The sequence below is a fragment of the Megalopta genalis genome, chromosome 1 (genome assembly GCF_051020955.1).
Source record: "Megalopta genalis isolate 19385.01 chromosome 1, iyMegGena1_principal, whole genome shotgun sequence".
NCBI lineage: Eukaryota > Metazoa > Arthropoda > Insecta > Hymenoptera > Halictidae > Megalopta > Megalopta genalis.
This window is the reverse complement of record NC_135013.1, coordinates 5,905,925-5,926,225: the sequence shown is the minus strand read 5'-3', so window position 1 is coordinate 5,926,225 and position 20,301 is coordinate 5,905,925. Positions and strand designations below refer to the sequence as shown.

The following is a 20,301-nucleotide window of genomic DNA, read 5'->3' as shown; positions in this document are numbered from 1 at the left end:
TTACTCGGGCGGAACCGATTTTTCGGCATTAAATCGTCGCCGCGCGCTTTTATGCACGTCCGAAACACTCGCGAAAGCGTTGCAACGCCGGCTTTGCTTTTCCTTAAGATTTACTACTGTGTTTTCGCGATTATTGCCGTTCGTTCGCAGCGTGAACCCGGCGAACCCGCGGCAAGTCCGTCGCTGGGCCGTCGATCATTATGAAAATTCTTATACGGGACGAAGCGTTTTGTAAAAGATCCGAAGCGGTGAAAACTCTTTGCTGAGAACAGAAGAGAAATTTGTATAGTAAATTGTTTGAAACTGTTTCGTAGAATTGAACCATCGGGAAAATCAAGATATTTCTTGAACCAAATTGTCGTAATTAGACTGCGGATTTTATGCATTTGTGGGAAAAATGTTGTATAATTTTTAACAGTGGACAGATGAGAACGAACTAAGGACGTTGTTGTATTAATTTTGATTTATTGAAATGATTAAAGAATGAGGGGAGCTTGTGCTTGTCTTTTCTGTCTTGCAATTGATGCGGATTACTGTAATTACTCCCTAATTCGCGCTTAGGTTGCGCAGAAAAATTGGACAATTTGGGGAGAGCAGATACGATTCTTCGAGCGTTGCGGCTCGTTTTTATGGTTACCGATTGTCGACAACTATGAAAACGAGCCGCGAGCCTCGAATAATCGTATCTCTTGTTCTCAAATTGTTAATTTTTATGCACTATCTGAGCATCAATTAGGGAGAACTTACTATATACCGTTTCTAATTCCAAAATTCCATAAATGACTCGTTTTTACTTTGTCTGATATAAATTGTTACAGCTGGAAAGACGCGTGCTGTGTCTTCGATAAATTTTTTCGACGAAAATGAATTATACACGGAAAAAGTGGAGATTTCAGGCTTTAAACTGAGTTTAGTTTCGTCGTTCTACGATTTTTATTCACGAGGTCACAGTATTTCGAATATCGCCGATATTTCGACGGTCAGAAATTTCGTGCGAAGTCTGGAACGACGTTTTCCCATCCACTGTGTCGCAAATAAATTTTTTTAAAGAAATTGACGAACGGCGTCTGAAAGTAGATATTTTGGGCTTTAAAATGAGTCACGTTCTATTGTCATATGATTTTTTCGCACGAAGTTACAGCTGTTTGACATATCAACGATTTTTTCGAAAATTTGAAACTTCGACGAAGGTAGCAGGCGGCTCGTTTTTATAGTTACCGATCGTGAACAACTATAAAAATCGTATCTCCTCTTCCCAAATAGTCCGCTTCTTGTTTCCAAACCGAGGGTCAATTAGGGAGTATTTACTGTACTTATTAACAGTCGTCTTCGACGAGAATATTCGTCGCGAAGAAGTGGCAACATCTGTTGCGACGAATAGACAAACAGCTAACTGGTCAAGTTAAAGCGTAAAATTAAGAAATAAATAACTATACAATAATAAATAACCACTGACTATATCAGAAATGAGATTAAAAGATAAACATTTCGAAAGCATCCCGTCCGGACCGCTCAAAATCACAGCGAACAGTCGACGATTCGTAGGCAATTCGTGGCAACATCCGTTGCGACGAGTGCAAAAACAGCTAACTGGTCAAGTTAAAGCGTAAAATTAAGAAATAAATAACTATACAATAATAAATAACCACTAACTATATCGGAAATGAGATTTAAAGCTAAACATTTCGATAGCATCCCATCCGGAGCGCACAAAATCGCAGCGAACAGTCGACGATTCATAGGCAATTCGTGGCAACATCCGTTGCGACGATTGCAAAAACAGCTAACTGGTCAAGTTAAAGCGTAAAATTAAGAAATAAATAACTATACAATAATAAATAACCACTAACTACATCGGAAATGAGATTAAAAGCTAAACATTTCGATAGCATCCCATCCGGAGCGCACAAAATCGCAGCGAACAGTCGACGATTCATAGGCAATTCGTGGCAACATCCGTTGCGACGATTGCAAAAACAGCTAACTGGTCAAGTTAAAGCGTAAAATTAAGAAATAAATAACTATACAATAATAAATAACCACTAACTACATCGGAAATGAGATTAAAAGCTAAACATTTCGATAGCATCCCGTCCGGAGCGCACAAAATCGCAGCGAACAGTCGACGATTCGTAGGCAATTCGTGGCAACATCCGTTGCGACGAGTGCAAAAACAGCTAACTGGTCAAGTTAAAGCGTAAAATTAAGAAATAAATAACTATACAATAATAAATAACCACTAACTATATCGGAAATGAGATTTAAAGCTAAACATTTCGATAGCATCCCATCCGGAGCGCACAAAATCGCAGCGAACAGTCGACGATTCATAGGCAATTCGTGGCAACATCCGTTGCGACGATTGCAAAAACAGCTAACTGGTCAAGTTAAAGCGTAAAATTAAGAAATAAATAACTATACAATAATAAATAACCACTAACTACATCGGAAATGAGATTAAAAGCTAAACATTTCGATAGCATCCCATCCGGAGCGCACAAAATCGCAGCGAACAGTCGACGATTCATAGGCAATTCGTGGCAACATCCGTTGCGACGATTGCAAAAACAGCTAACTGGTCAAGTTAAAGCGTAAAATTAAGAAATAAATAACTATACAATAATAAATAACCACTAACTACATCGGAAATGAGATTAAAAGCTAAACATTTCGATAGCATCCCGTCCGGAGCGCACAAAATCGCAGCGAACAGTCGACGATTCGTAGGCAATTCGTGGCAACATCCGTTGCGACGAGTGCAAAAACAGCTAACTGGTCAAGTTAAAGCGTAAAATTAAGAAATAAATAACTATACAATAATAAATAACCACTAACTATATCGGAAATGAGATTTAAAGCTAAACATTTCGATAGCATCCCATCCGGAGCGCACAAAATCGCAGCGAACAGTCGACGATTCATAGGCAATTCGTGGCAACATCCGTTGCGACGATTGCAAAAACAGCTAACTGGTCAAGTTAAAGCGTAAAATTAAGAAATAAATAACTATACAATAATAAATAACCACTAACTACATCGGAAATGAGATTAAAAGCTAAACATTTCGATAGCATCCCATCCGGAGCGCACAAAATCGCAGCGAACAGTCGACGATTCATAGGCAATTCGTGGCAACATCCGTTGCGACGATTGCAAAAACAGCTAACTGGTCAAGTTAAAGCGTAAAATTAAGAAATAAATAACTATACAATAATAAATAACCACTAACTACATCGGAAATGAGATTAAAAGCTAAACATTTCGATAGCATCCCGTCCGAAGCGCACAAAATCGCAGCGAACAGTCGACGATTCGTAGGCAATTCGTGGCAACATCCGTTGCGACGAGTGCAAAAACAGCTAACTGGTCAAGTTAAAGCGTAAAATTAAGAAATAAATAACTATACAATAATAAATAACCACTAACTATATCGGAAATGAGATTTAAAGCTAAACATTTCGATAGCATCCCATCCGGAGCGCACAAAATCGCAGCGAACAGTCGACGATTCATAGGCAATTCGTGGCAACATCCGTTGCGACGATTGCAAAAACAGCTAACTGGTCAAGTTAAAGCGTAAAATTAAGAAATAAATAACTATACAATAATAAATAACCACTAACTACATCGGAAATGAGATTTAAAGCTAAACATTTCGATAGCATCCCGTCCGGAGCGCACAAAATCGCAGCGAACAGTCGACGATTCGTAGGCAATTCGTGGCAACATCCGTTGCGACGAGTGCAAAAACAGCTAACTGGTCAAGTTAAAGCGTAAAATTAAGAAATAAATAACTATACAATAATAAATAACCACTAACTACATCGGAAATGAGATTAAAAGATAAACATTTCGAAAGCGTCCATCCGGACCGCACAAAATCGCAGTGAACAGTCGACGATTCGTAGGCAATTCGTGGCAACATCCGTTGCGACGAGTGCAAAAACAGCTAACTGGTCAAGTTAAACCGTAAAATTAAGAAATAAATAACTACTAACTATATCGGAAATGAGATTAAAAGCTAAACATTTCGAAAGCGTCCCATCCGGACCGCGTAAAATCGCAGCGAACGGTCGACAATTCGTACGTCGCGCGACGTCACGAATCGGCTGGCGATCGCCGCTGGAAGAAGCACCGACGTCCGACGTAGTCGGATGTCGGTGGTCCGGTAACGAGAAGACGAAAGGGAAATAATCGCGGATGGATCGTGGCACGGTACCGTGGCACGTGATGCCCAAGGAGTCACGAGCCAGCATTTCCGCAGCGGTTCCGCAGACGTGACGCGTTCTCCTCCAGCTTGTTACGTGGTGGTCCCCGACGCGTCGGTCCCCGCCGAGCCGTGTCCCTTTTATTTTCTCGCGGGGCCCGGGTCGGGCCCGGATCGGGCCCGGCGCGACGGGCCACGTGATATTCGGCATTGGAAATGCGCGCCGCGGAACGCTCTCTGCAGGCGACTCACGCTCCATCGGCGACGATTTATAAACGTTAATGGGTTAATATCGTCGGTTCTCGGGGGATCGCCGGGCCCCGGCGCATCGTCCGATCACGTAGCCCGCGATCGGGCCCCTCCGATCAACGAAAAAAGGTGCAGATTGATGAGCGCGAACGAATAATCTATGGCTTCATATTCATCCGCGGGGCCCGGGCGTCGACCATTCCCGAAGGCCCCTCTTTTCATCGTTTTAGCAGACGGCCGCGCTCGAACGGTCCCCGTTCGGGGGACCGACGCAGACGGCACCGATCTTGCGAACCGCGACCGACAAAACACGAATTCTTGCGCGACCCCCGATGTATAAAAGATCACGGCACACCCCGTTACAGGGGTACCAGAACACCCGACTTGGATTTAATTAGCTGTCCACCGCGAATTAATGGCCGGCGCCATTTTTACTTTTGCGCTCGCCTCCCTTAGGCACACACCGGGAACCCGAATCGATTTGTCCGGGGCCCCGGGCCCGAAACGGGAAGCTCCTCTCGGTGGCTAATGAGCCTTCCGCTTTGATTTGTTGCCAGACGGATTCGACGTTATAATGTTATTGTTTCGACGACCTTCCACGAGATCGACACACTCGCGAACGTTGCGTTTGTTTTGGGGTGTTCGTAGAGGGGAGGGGGGAGAAGTTACGATTTTGAGGAAACGTAAATATATTGGCGAAGAAATAATGCTGTTGCTTTTCTCGTTTCCGACTCATTTACTGTTTAATTTGTTCGACTTTGATTAAGATCGTCATGGTTAAATTGAATATATTGCAACAAGTTTTTCGGAGAAACTCGATCGTTTTTTGTGTCGAATGCGATTCTTTTTTATTCGAAATGAGAGGCAAATGGGTTCCGTTGATAAAATTTTCAGATAATAAAATAGGATTAAAATAGGATAATAAGATAGGATTAAAATGTTTATATATATTTATTTATATATGTATTTATATATATAATATATATTTCTATTTATTTCTATATATTTATATATAAAATATTTATTCATATTTATTTGATTTTAATTTTTGCAATATACATTAGTACAAAATTTCATGAGAACATTATTTATTTATATTCATTTATATATACATTTATATATAAAATACTTATTTATATTTATTTGATTTTAATTTTTCCAATATACATCAGTACAAAATTTCATGAAAATAATATTTATTCATATTCATTTATATATACATTTATATATAAAATACTTATTTATATTTATTATATTTTAATTTTTGCAATATACATTAATACAAAATTTCATGAAAACAATATTTATTTATATATTCATTTATATATACATTTATATATAAAATATTTATTCATATTTATTTTATGTTATTCTTTCCAATATACATTAGTACAAAATTTCGTGAAAATAACATTTCGTTATTTTCGCGAACCAAATCTCTATTGAGAAAATAAAGAAAAATGCTTAAATAAAGCTTCAAATAAAGAAGAAAACTGCATCTAAGACCAAGCGACAGATATAACCTAAAATAACGAGGATCGAACGACGATCAAAGGGGGAAAAATCGACCTCTCACCCGCGATCGATGATCCAAAATCACTCTCGCGATCTTCGCGGACTTCCAGCTCGAACAGAAAATCGGCAATGGCGTCGCAACGCGTCGTATGGTCGCGGTGCCGGAATTTCAATCCTCGAGTTGTCGCGTAGCCGCGGGGCGGATTGGATCCAGCGGATCGATAGGATCGATGCGGAATAAAGCTCGCCGTTTGTCCGGGATTGATGATGGACCTGTGACCGCGTCGACGCGACGCGACGCGACGTTTTCGTGGCCGGCGAGCCGGCGTTGTGCAACCGGTCGTTCGGCGGAGAAATTACCGTTCGTGAGCCACCGGAACGTCGGATCCGTCGGCCGCGGGGGTACAAGCCGACGGAGAAAAACCGTGGAACGTGACCGGTCGAATTTTATGGCTGTCATATTTAATGGCATGCGAGCGAGAGGCCGAGCGGCGCGGAGCGGAGCGAACGACTACGCGCTCTCGGCCCGGAGCAAGAAAAACCCACTGTCGGGAATTAATAACCGGCGGTGACGAAATTCGTTTTGTTCGCGAGATTCCCCGGTCCAGCGCCCACCGCTTTGATTAATTTCGGAACCCCCTCTGGTTTTATTGGTTGATCAGCCTAGAGCGTGCACCGCGCCCGCGGCTTTACGACCAAAGGCCCCGTTCTTTCGGCCGGCGCGGGCTTCCCGTTCTTGTTCCACCGCGTAGATCATCGATCCGCGAGCTTTAATAATCGTCGTTAGTTTCGTCGGTTGTGCACATTTATATTGTAATCGACGCAAATTTTTGTTATTATTGTTATTATTACTTGTTATTATATATGTTATTATTTACTTAAATTCAGCCAGTATTAATCGAATTAATTGAATTCGAAATTGAATTCGTAAATTTTCTTTATAAATAAAATCGTCGCGGTTGCGACGAACGGGAAAATAAGCTGATTCGGTGATAGTTGCTTTGTGAAAAATTTGTTTAAAATATTGGGAAGATTGTTGAGATACGACGACTTTCTTTTCTGTTGTGTTTTACAAAATTGTGTTCATGCTTGTTGTTCTTTGTAAGAAATATCATTGCTAAAGATCTTTTCTTTTTCACATTGTGTCACCTATTTTGTAGCTATTGTCATCAATAATAATTATAATAGTAATTATGATGATAATATAATAATATTCATATAAATATATCATGATGATGATAATAATAATAATAATAATAATGTTCATATATATAAATATATCATGATGATAATAATAATAATATTCATATAAATATATCCTGGTGATAATAATAATAATAATAATCTTCATGTATATATATATCATGATGATAATAATAAAAATAATAATAATACTCATATAAATATATAATGAAGATAATAATAATAATATAATACTAGTTATAATAATATTACTAATAACAGTATTGAAATAATAGCAATAATCACAAAGAAAGAATATATAATAATAACAATCATAACAAAGTATTATCTAATAATAAACATAACGAAGGAATATATAATAATAATCATAACTAAGGAATATGTAATAATGATCATAATATAGGAATGTATAATAATAACCATGACGGAGAAATATTTAATTATTATTATTATTAAATAATAATGGAGAGAATTTGCAATTAGCACCTGTTACATTTATTACGGAGCAATGCTAATCAGAAATCCGGTTGAATGTGGCGTCTTCAATTATTCTTCAAGGATACTACATTTTATCAAATAATAATAATAACAAAAGAAAATATAATAATAATAATCATAACGAAATAATATACATATAATAATATAATAATCATAAATAGCGAATACAATAAATACGCAACAGTTTCACTTATATACATTCTATCAAATAGTAATAATAACAAAGGAAAATATAATAATAATAATAATCATAACAAAGTAATATATACATATAATAATATAATAATCATAAATAGCGAATACAATAAATAAGCAACAGTTTCACTTATTCTAAACAGCGTCAAAGCTTCTAGTACCTAGAATAATATAATAATAACAATTATAATATATATTTCCTATAATATAATAATAATAATAGTAATAATAACAATAATAATAATTGAATTCGAGCAATAATTTAGTCACTAAAGCAAAGCTCGCAGCCTGAAAAACCGTCCCGTAGAAATGAATGAAATCGCGATCGACGCTCGTCGATTTTCAGTTTCGCTGTTAGCACCTCGTAACTCCTAATCGTAATAACCTAAACGGTGACCGGATCGTGACTCGAGAAAGCGTGTATATCTCTCCGGCCGAAGCCGTAGACCACCGCGCGACGCTCAGCGTTGGCACGGTTATGCGAAGATCGGTGGTGAAGACGCGAAATTTAGAGGCGCGAGTCGATCGGCGCTCGCTCGCGGCGCGCCGCGCCGCGATTTGCCACAAAGGAGCCCAGGCTCCAGGACGCGAGGGCCCGGGAGGTGCGAGAGAGGAGAGTCACGTTCGAGCGTGCACGCACGATCGACAGATCGGAGATAAACGCTCGATCCGACAGGAACATCTCCTCGTTTGCGCCGATCACGTCGGACAAACGCGACTGAGAGAGCGTAATACGCAACCGTGCGAGCGCCTCGTTCGCTCGCTCGCTTGCGTGTAATCCTTCCGAGCTGGATACGCTAACGACCACATTAGCGATGCAACGGGTGTCGCGTTCGTACCGTGTCTGCACCGCGTGTTCCCTGCGTTCGACTCTCGTCGCAGGCTGGAAGAGCGTTCTTTCTCGAACAAAGTTGCATTTGTTCGCGGACCGCCGAGCAAACTTTCTACGAAAATAGAATGCAAAATTACACGTTTCAACGTGTAATCGTTTTATCCGGCCAGAAGGAAGAAGAAATAATTAGTTCTGCAAATAGGACATTCGAACTGCAATGTCCGGCGTCGATAACACATGTTTCGTCCCATTAGACTGTATTAACCCTTTAAATTAACCTTTGCACTCGAGCGGTGACTCAGAGGCACCACTAAAATTTGTTATATATTTGTTATATACAATACTTTCGTTCTACTGAGTGTCTCGAAATTATTGTACAAGCGAGAAATGAGGGGTCCCTGAGGTGATTTCAAGTAACTTTTTCCTTTACGAAAATGCAATCCGCGGCTTCGTTTACGAGTTATTAGCGAAAAACGAGCACCAATCGGAGAGCGAGTGCGGCCAGCACTCCGCCGTTGCATCCAATGCCGCGTCGCGTCGGCCGTGTGACGCAGCGACAGTGGTCGCGAGGGCGGGGCGTGAGCCGTGCGCGACCTCTCATTGGTCAGTGTTTTTCGTCGATAACTCGTAAACGAAGCCTCGTAGAACATTTTCGCAGAGGAAAAAGTTACTGCAAATGACCTGAGGAATCTCCCATTTCCCGAAAGAACCATAATCTTGGGACTCGTTACATCGCGAAAGAACGCGTCGCATTCGGACACCCTGTACGTGCGGCACCTCCTCGTCAAACACCGTCCACCGCGTCTACTCGCAACTATTCCACGTTTATTGACTTTCCCCGATCCGAGGAGGATTTCTTGCGCGAGTTACGATACTCGCGTCCAAGTAGTATGCAAATCGGCGGATTTGACGAGTGTCTCGGCGATCGAAGGATCGCGCAACGTCCGGCGATTTCAATGCTTCTCGCGAACGCTGGAAAGTTCTGACCGCTCAATCGTTTAATGGAAAGGTTAATAATTACTTTAGGCCGCGCGGTTGCAGCCTATGCAGTTTCTGCGAATGTTTGATTAACGTATCGCCGGGCGAACCCGCGAGCCGCGTTCGCCGGGCCCGCTGATTTCTTCTGTGATTGATTCTAGAAACGCGTGCGGCAACCGTGCGCAATATCGCACAGGCAAACGCCGCGTGTATCTCTCGGGAACTTGGTTTTATCTTCGCTATTATAATAGTTTCGGGCTTCGCGTTGCATCATTACTGTCGAAGATCGCTTTCTCTGCAGCCTCGTTTTCGAGAACACCGCCAACAAATCGAAAACGAACGCGACGATCTCGAACGCCGGCGAGAAACATAGATGCCCGATGATTTCTATTTCGAACTTTCACTTTCGCTGATGTAGTTGCACGCTGCGCGTACTCCTGGCTGCTTCGACAGCCGCGGAAAGTCGAAATTTGCTTTCTTTCCTGTTCGCTGCGATTCTGCGGTTAAATGTCTACAGATAAATTTGGAAACTTCTTTTATGATTTGGTAACTTTTTATATGTTCAACTGGTGGAGCACAGGTCGGTTCGACGTCTTATCACTTTGTGAAACAAGCTGCACAAAATTCGGTCACTTTAGGTCACCGCTAGGTCATCTTCGATGACCTTTCGAAGAACGTCCTTCGATGAATAACTTCGTTCAGAAGCATTCTCTCCGAAAATTTTCGCTAAGCTTGGCAAATGCGCCTAAAAAGTCTCAGAAATAGTCCCAAAATGTCTCACAAAATAACCCTAAAAAACTTCATTCGATAAGTCCATCCTTTAGAAATCCTAAAATTTCTCGTTAGACAGGGTGTCCCAGAATTATGGTATTTCCGGGAAATGACGGGTTCCTGAAGTGATTTGAAGTAACTTTTTCCTTAGCGAAAATGTTCTACGAGGCTCCGTTTACGAGTTATTAGCGAAAAACGTGGGCCAATCGGAGAGCGAGTGCGGCCGGCGCCCCGCCCTTCCGGTCAATACCGCGACGCGTCGGCCGTATGACGCAGCGACAGTGGTCGCGAGGGCGGGGCGTCGGCCGTGCGCGATCTCACATAGGTCAACGTTTTTCGTTAATAACTCGTAAACGAAGCCTCGTAGAACATTTTCGCTAAGGAGAAAGTTACTCCAAATGGCCTCAGAAACCTCCCAATTCCAGATCGCGAGTCATTTTTGGAAAAGCCTGTACACGGGGAAAGTGTGAAAAGGCGAACCTGAACAGCCTTCTGCAACGAGACCCGTTGGTTACTTCGCAACGAAGGAGCTGGTGTTGCGCGACGCGTTCGCTCGCGTCGATTACCGGTCAGGTGTCTAGGAACCAGATCCATTCTCTAACGAGTTAATGACAATCGTCGGTAGCGTTATCGCGGATCGTCGTCGTACCGTCTTTCGTCGATCGCGCGATGCCGCGAGAGGAACGCCGACTGATCGATGGCCCCGTGTAGTTACAACACGCGACTACACAGGCCTGATCCTTAACTTGTTAGCCGCGATTGCCGACCTGTGATTAAGGTAACGGTAGTCATCAATTCGGCCACGTGATCGTTAGCCTGTCAGTTGACGACCGACATTTAAGAGGTGGCCGCCGTGAAATCGGCCGACGTAATTTGCCACCGTGCGACGCGCGGGCTCCCCCGAACTTCGTAATCCCGGCATTTTTCGGCGACCTCTGCGCAGGATCGGGCGGCCATTTTGCGCGAAAATCAAGTCCTTCGATCGTGTTGCTCTCCGCGATCGCTCATTTGTTACGTCACGTTTCACCGTGCTTTTCCAAAGTTTCTCGAAATCTTTTCTCTCTTCGATGCTTCTTCAGTTCGACCAATAAAAGACAAAGAATCACAAAACACGTGTCCTTTGGTCTAACACGAGCCTAACTAGTTATGCTTATATTTGACCCGACTGACGGACCACCATTTCTGGCCCAATTTTTTTACCACGTCTCTCAGACGTGATGATCATTTCTGACTTTATTCTTTGGGCACGTCTCTCAGACGTGATGATCATTTCTGGCCCGATACTTTGACCACGTTTCTCAGACGTGATGATCATTTCAGGCTCGATTTTTTGACCACGTCTCTCACACGTGATAATCATTTCTGGTCCGATTTTGTTAATAATAATTTTGTTAATTTTTCTCGGACGAGACAATCATTTCTGGACTGATTTTTGACCACGTCTCTCAGACGTGATAATCATTTCTGGCCCGATTTTTTTTTCCACGCCTCTCAGTCGTGATGATCATTTTTGGGCCGATTTTTGACCACGTTTCTCAGACGTGATAATCATTTCTTGCCCGATTCTTTTACCACGTCTCTCAGACGTGATGATCATTTCTGGCCCGATTATCTGACCACGTCTCTCAAACGCGGTGGTAGAACAAAGTAACAATAATTTTAATAAGTCGAAATCAATAGATCAACGTTCCCAGTTGCTTGTGAAGCACGTTCGCGTGAAATTCGACTAAAATCGAGCAAGCGTTAACAAAGGCATACTCGCGGCGACCGATTAATGCAGTCGCCGCGAAGCCGAGGAACACGCGAACTTAAAATAACCCGGCACTTTCCGGCTTATCCACAAACTGGGATCTCCGGCTCCCGCTGGATAACGTTATCGCACGCCCTAACGAGCCGCTAACGAGACTCGACTTTGTCCTCTGCTCGTTTTCTTCGTCGCAATTTGTTCGCCGCCGCTTTTCACTGGAAATTATTTTCCCCGGCTCTCGCGGACACGCTGCTTCTTCTCACGCGATTCGAAAGTAAATTAAGTTGAGAAATCCGCGAGCGGACGAAGGAAAATTTCGAAACGCGAAGAAAAATGATCGGTTCGGCGTGCGCACGTGGAAGGTTAAATCATTGCTTCGACGCGGAGTCGGAAGACAAGGTTGCAATTGTGTTGTAAATCGTTCTCCAACGCGAAGTCGCTGCGAAGTGCTCTCGAAACCCAATTACATCCGCCGTGAGGCTCGCCATTAATATTCAATTAATCATCGACTGGGCGTTGCGTATCATCTCGATAATTACACTGTCCGTCACCTATTTTGCGCCCTGACAACCAATAGGCCGCTCCCGTTCCTCTCGATACACTAAACGCTGCCAACTATGCTCTTCCCTTTCCATGCTTTCTTGCCATTTTCCATTGTGTTTGTGTATTAAATTTTTAATATAAAAATTTACTCTTTTTTAATTGAGAAAAGAACATGTACAATAACTTTAGTTACAAGAATAATATTAAAAAATAGGGCTTTTGATGATATTAGATGATTAAAGTGGTTTGCTGGTATTTATAGTGTTGATTCTTGTGAAACGTAATTTATTAGGTGAATTAGAAAGATTTAAATATTTATCGTTATATATAATATTATAATACATATTAAATATGTATAATTTATATTTAAAATATTAAAATATTAATAATAATATATAATATATATTATAATATATAAATTATAAGATTTATATAAATATTATCTTTATATATAATATTATAATATTATAATAATAATATAATAATAATAATATATAATATATATTATAATATATAAATTGTAAGATTTATAAATATTATCTTTATATATAATATTATGATATTATAATAATAATATTATAATATATATTATATATGTATAATGTTATAATATTATAACATATATTATATATGTATAATTTATGTTTAAAATATTAAAATATTAATAATAATATATAATATATATTATAATATATAAATTGTAAGATTTAAATATTATCTTTATATATAATATTATAATATATATTATATATGTATAATTTATGTTTAAAATATTAAAATATTAATAACAATATATAATATATATTATAATATATATAAGATATAAATATCATCATTAGATAATATAATCGTTAAATGTGGTGAATATGTTTGAAATTAAATTAACTTCAAGAGGTAAATAAATAAATATAATATTTTTTTATAACAATGGAAATTACGAATCTCAAAGAAAATGTATTAATACACTGTGAAAAAGTAAAACATTCGATCTTAGCCATTTTTCGCGCTTCAACCGTAAGAGTTTCACGAACATAAATTGTGGGAAATTATTCTTCGAATCTTATTCGATAAATTTACGATCTACAGTAGCCTGCGACGATTTTTTTATCCGACGATCGGAAAAACGAACGGCGCCCGTTTTCCGTCCGTTTACGACGCAGAACGAAGCCACGGAACGGCGATCGATTATTCATCGACCGATCGACGGGGCGCATCGGGTTCGCGACACCGAGCCATTAATCACCGGCCGCGGCTAATAGTAATTTGCGGAAGTACGAACAATGCGTGGAAGTACAATGTCACGGGGATGATTAAGATAGCGCGGCGCCCCTCGGCACCGGCGATCGATCGAACGTGGATTTTAATTGGGGTTCGCCGGCGACGGCCTCGAACCACCTGCGAGAGCCTATTATAAAATCGAATGAGAAGCCGTGCTGCAAACAACAGAACAAAAGCCGTGAAAAACCGCCTCGCTCTTTCAGCGTTGCCCGTGCCAAAGTCTTCGACGGAGATCCTTATCTCCGGCAAATGCAATCTCGTCGCGGTGCACCGCGCTATCCGGCTGGTAACTTTTATGAATTTCGCCGAGCGAAATCTCGGATGAAATTCGTCACGTGCGTTCGCAGCTTTCGACGAACGAAGCGGGCAAATATGTCCGACGCGAATTTTTATGCTGCGAATTTTTGTGCGTTTCTTTAATGCGAATTTGAATCAATCGTTTTTGACAGAATACAATATTTTCGACTCAATTTTGAACTCATCAACCCTTTGTACTCGAGCGCTGACTCTGTGGCACCACTAAAATTTGTTACGTCACGTTTTAAGATAATTTTTATATTAACAAAATTTAGATTTAAACAATTGTGAACAGTGTAATAGTGTTGCGCGGTTCCCAAGAGTCAATTTCATATGCGTAAAATGCATTTTGTCGTATGAAATGAAAATACTATAAGTTAGAAAAATGATTTTATATTTACAGCTAAAGTAGCTTCGAATGCAAAGGGTTAAAACGATTAAAAAATGAAATCAATGTCTATGTGGCTACTGGATCTTGTAATTGGTGAGAACTATTTTTATTTTGCATAAAAGTTCGCAGTTTAATAATAATAATAATTATTATTATTTCTTCTGATTTTATATAACTTTTACAGACATTTCTGTGACATTCAACTGTGTCAATAGATAATAATAATAATAATTATTATTATTATTTTTTAGGATTCAACTGTGTCAATAGATAATAATAATAATAATTATTATTATTATTATTATCTATTGACACAGTTGAATGTCACAGAAATGTCTGTAAAAGTTATATAAAATCAGAAGAAATTATTTTATATTGTAACAATAGAGAGGACAAGAATTATTGTAGAAATTGCATCTGTAATATTCTTGGATGTTTTAGACGCAAAACTGTTTTGACTTATTTAATACTGTTGCAGTTTAATCCTTATAATAAAACGTAGAAATATATAATAAATGTAGAAATTGCATTTGTAACACTTTTGGATGATCTAGATACAAAACTGTTTTGATTTATTTAATACTGTTGCAGTTTAATCCTTATAATAAAACGTAGGAATATATAATAAATGTTGAAGTTGCATTTGTAACACTTTTGAATGATCTAGATACAAAACTGTTTTGACTTATTTAATACTGTTGCAGTTTAATCCTTATAATAAAACGTAGAAATACATAATAAATGTAGAAATTGTATTTGTAACGTTTTTGGATGATCTAGATGCAAAATCATTTTGATTTATTTAATACTATTGCAGTTTAATCCTCATAATAAAATGTAGAAATATATAATAAATGTAGAAATTGCATTTGTAACATTCTTGGATGATCTATACGCAAAATCGTTTTGATTTTTCTAATACTGTTTCAGTATAATCCTTATAATTAAATGTTCACTCGAACAGAACGATTATAGCATAATTAATACATAATATAAAATATCTAACGCAGTGAACATCACATACGAAAGTCTGCGAAACGGATAACAAAAATGCACGCTGCTCTGCGGCTCGGACAAAACCTGAAAACTCGACGATTTTTATTATAACATTTTAACATACATTCAGTTTCAACATACGTTGATTGATACGAAATTTGAGACGCTGTACATATCGGACATAATAGATAAAAAGCAATTAATGACCGGCTCAGAGATGCATAAAATCCCAAAAAACAGCAGAGAAATATTAAAGCGATCAAAATGATCGCTCAGTTCGTTCGCAGTTCTAGCCACTCTAGTTACACAATTTTGATATCCCGATGAGATTCTGCTTCCGTCAATATGAAAGAATTCGACGTTAAGGCAATGACTTAAATGGTACTCTCAGCTTAAAAAGTATTGGCGCAATTATCGCCAGAAATATTGGCGAGCAATCAATTCTTCCATTTACGGTTTCAAACATAAAAAAGTAGATCCGCAATGCTTCTTCTCTGCTCGATTATCCAAAATTAGCTAAAAAAGATAAAAGAAAATAAAACTGTTCGATGTGCAGAAGCGACCAGAACGTTAGGCTCGATTCGACGGAAACAGCGCGGAAGGGTTGAGCGACGGAAAATTAGCGATAGCCGCGAGAAAAGTCGCGCCGTCGAGCAGCGTCGCGCGGCACGCCGCGACGATCATCGTTCCGCTATTTTCTGCGATTCCCGGTTGTACGGCGCGCATATGTATTTTCATTTATTCGCCGACGTGTACCCGGTGTCCCGCCCTAAAATAAATTTGACCGCACGTACGTTTCCCGGGGAAACGGTGTTTTCAGAGGCGGGACCGAGGCGCGCCGAGGCGCGCGAACGAGGGCGAGACCGTCTATTCCAGAGGGACGTGTTCTTGAACAGCCACCTTCTTAAATTAACATCGAGATACGAGAACGATCGCGTGATCTCTCCTCTCGAGAGCCGCTGGTCTGCGGAGGACGCGTTTAGATGTCACCGCATAATAAGCGCGTTTGCAACCGGCCAGAAAGAATCTGCTTGCAACACCACCGCCGCTGTCTTCTCCCGTTGTTCTTTAGGCCGCGTACACAACGGCCGCCATTGTCCTCGAAAACGCGGGCGACATCTCGGAATCGAGGATCATTTGCTCTGCAACCCGCGGTCTCGGTTCTTTATTTTTTTCCTTCGTTTCGTCGAGTTTTAAACTTTGCAAAGAGATTACAGTAATGTCTCCCGTAATGTCTCCCGTAATGTCTCCATAACTGACGCTCTCAGATTGCGCAGGAAAATGGACAATTTGGAAGGAGCAGATACGATTATACGAGTTTTGCAGCTCGTTTTTATTATTGTGGACGATTTATAATTATAAGAATGAACCGTAAGGCTCGAATAATCGTATCGTCTCATCCTAAATTGAACATTTTCGTGGACATCTGAGCGTCAATTGGAGAGACATTACTGTACGGTAATGTCTCCATAACTGACGCTCTCAGATTGCGCACAAAAACGGACAATTTGGGAAGAGAAGATACGATTATTCGAACTTTGCAGCTCTTTTTTATAATTGTTGACAATTTATAACTATAAAAATAAACCGCAAGGCTCGAATAATCGTATCTTCTTATCCTAAATTGTCCATTTTCGTGAACAATCTAAGCGCCAATTAGAGAGACATTACTGTATTCAGTGCAACGTATTCTTTAATAGTTTTTATTTTCTCAGCGCTTTTGCGATCTCAGAATTTTCGCTAAACATCGGTAGATAAACTACAATGTTTTTAACAATTGCTTTCCGCCGCTGTGCGTCGATCAAGTGATTCATTTGTCGAGCCGAAGGCCGGCGCCAATGCTTGCCGGGAGATTTCAATGCGCGATGACAACGTTGCTCGAACGATCGACGCCAGAGTCGGCGAAGAAATCTGCTGATTTTTCTACTTCTCTCGATCGTTCGACATTCTTATTTCCTAAATTGAGGTATTTCTAAATCGTGCTAATTATTTATTAAGAGCCGTTGTTCGATCTACAGTAATGTCTCTCTAATTGACAACAATTTGGGAAGAGGATATACGATTGTTCGAGCCTCGCAGCTCGTTTTTATAGTTGATGGCAATCCGTAGCCATAAAAAATGAGTCGCAAGCCTCGAACAATCGTATCTTCTCTACCAAAATTTTCTGTTTTTGTGCAGATTCTGAGCGCGCGCGCGTCAATTAGAGTGTCAATTAGAGCGTCAATTAGAGAGACATTACTGTATGCGACAAAAGACGATGTCGCATACAGATCGGTTTATTTTTCTAGTTATAAATTGTCCACAATTATAAAAAAGTGCCGCAAGGCTCGAACAATCGTATCTTCTCTACCAAAATCGTCTATTTTTGCGTAGAATCTGAGCGCGCGCGCACGCGCGTCAATTAGAGTGTCAATTAGAGCGTCAATTAGAGAGACATTACTGTATGCGACGAAAGACGATGTCGCATACAGATCGGGTTATTTTTCTAGTTATAAATTGTCCACAATTATAAAAACGAGCCGCAAGACTCGAATAATCGTATCTCCTCTTCCCAAATTATCCGTTTTAATGGACAATCTGAGCGTCAGTAAGGGAGACATTACTGTATTTCGCATTATCGATGAATACGCGATTTAAGAATTGAATTCAGTGGTCATCTTTCCGACTCGCCTGTCACAAAATATTGAAGATTACGATACTTCTTCTTCGCTTAAAAATTCCCAAATAATTATTAAACGACAACGCGAACGTTCTCTTATGCCTTCCCTGTCGATAACCAGCCGTTTATTATTCAACCGTAATTCGTACTCTAAACGAAAACAGGTGAAAAAAGTCCGATCAGCCGAGACGATTTCGCCGCGTGTCCCGGGTCGAACGGTCGTCGACACTCGTCGAGTAGGTGTGAACCACGCCTAAGTCAGTGCCAGGAGTGAGTAACATCGTCGCCGGCGCGATTTGTACGCGGGACGCCGACGATCATAGATTACGACGGGAAGGAACGGTTATGTCTTATGACAAATGTAATCTTCGCCGTGACAGCTCAATCTATGCGTCCGACCTCGGTTCTCGGGAGAGCAAACGCGCGCGCTGATACCCGGCCCGCGTCCGGGGCAGCTGATGCTTTCGATCCGGCTCTATCTAAGTGGGTTATCCGCCTTTGGATTTCGTGGCCGGTGTTTCACTTCCAATTTGTCACATCCAGTGATTTTTCTGTCCGGCCGCGGCGAGCACCTCCGCAAACCGCCATCGGTCATCCTCCCTTTTCCCCCGCCGCACGGTTGCTTCATAAATTACGCTCTGTCCTGGTTAGATACCGCAGCTTCGCTTATTCGTGATTCTTCTTTTTTATCGGTTCTGCTCTCCGGGCACACAGCCGCTAGGCGGGACAACTTTTATTTCGGCTGATTATTTTGCGGAAGGAGACGCGACTTTGTTGTACGTTTGTGGGAATAATTAACGAGTTATGAGTAATCGGTGGTAATTTGTAATAAGCGAGGAGTTGAGATTAATCGGTGATAATTTATAATAACTCACGAGTTGTAAGTAATGTGTAATAATTTATAATAATTAAGTAGTTGTAAATAATCTATAGTGATTGATAATAACTCACGAATTGTAAATAATTTATAATAATTAACGAGTTGTAACTGATCTATAATAGTTTATAATAATTCACGAGTTATAACTGATCTATAATAATTTATAATAATTCACGAGTTATAACTAATCTGTAATAATATGTAATAGTTAACGTGTTATATATATTTATAATATGTATATATAATAATTTTATATAATATATATAAATATATCTATAATAATTTATAATAGCTAACGAGTTGTAACTAATCTGTAATAATATATAATAGTTAACGTGTTATATATTTGTATATATTTATATAGTGTATATTAATATATATTTATATATTATAATAATTATATATATACAATTTATATAGTACATAATAACATATATTTATATTATAATAATTATATATATACATATATGTCGATAATAATTTATAATAACTAACGAGTTATAACTAATCCGTAATAATCTATAGCAACTCTGAGCACACATAATTAAAACACCGATAACAATTTTATAAGAACAAGAATAAACAACAAGATTTTAATATAAACATCTCCCTGTATCGCACAGATTCGCAAAAATATTACCATAAAAATATGATATGACAACAAGGATTCGATAAAATCGATCACCTGTTCGAGATCGAAGCGACTGATCCGGGTCGCGGGGGAACGGTAGCCAATAGGATCGACGATAGGCAGCCGCGGCGAATCCACCAGTCAAAATAAGGTCAGAAGCTCGTTTCTCGGTTCTCGGTGTAAATGTCGCCATCGGCGCCGATCTGTCAAATAATACGAATAGAACGCCGGCTAAGTGGAGGTGTGTCTAGCATTCTACGCCGTTAGTATCGTCGCGATCGAAGTGCCGTGTGTAACCCGCCTTCGCTCGTCACACACAAGATGGGTTCACCGATGAAGATAACGAAGGTTACGCTGGTAAGCGGCAGCTGGTCGTACCGTGTGAACCAATTTAAGTCAGTCGACCCCGCTACCGCTCTACGTATTTCGTG

At 40.0% G+C, this 20,301-nt stretch overlaps 1 protein-coding gene across 3 annotated transcripts in view; it reads left to right on the top strand.

Moving 5' to 3' along the window:
* LOC117223653 (uncharacterized) overlaps positions 1–20,301 on the top strand; it is a 697,320-nt gene that overhangs the window by 371,728 nt on the left and 305,291 nt on the right. The gene's annotated exons all lie outside the window — the stretch shown is intronic.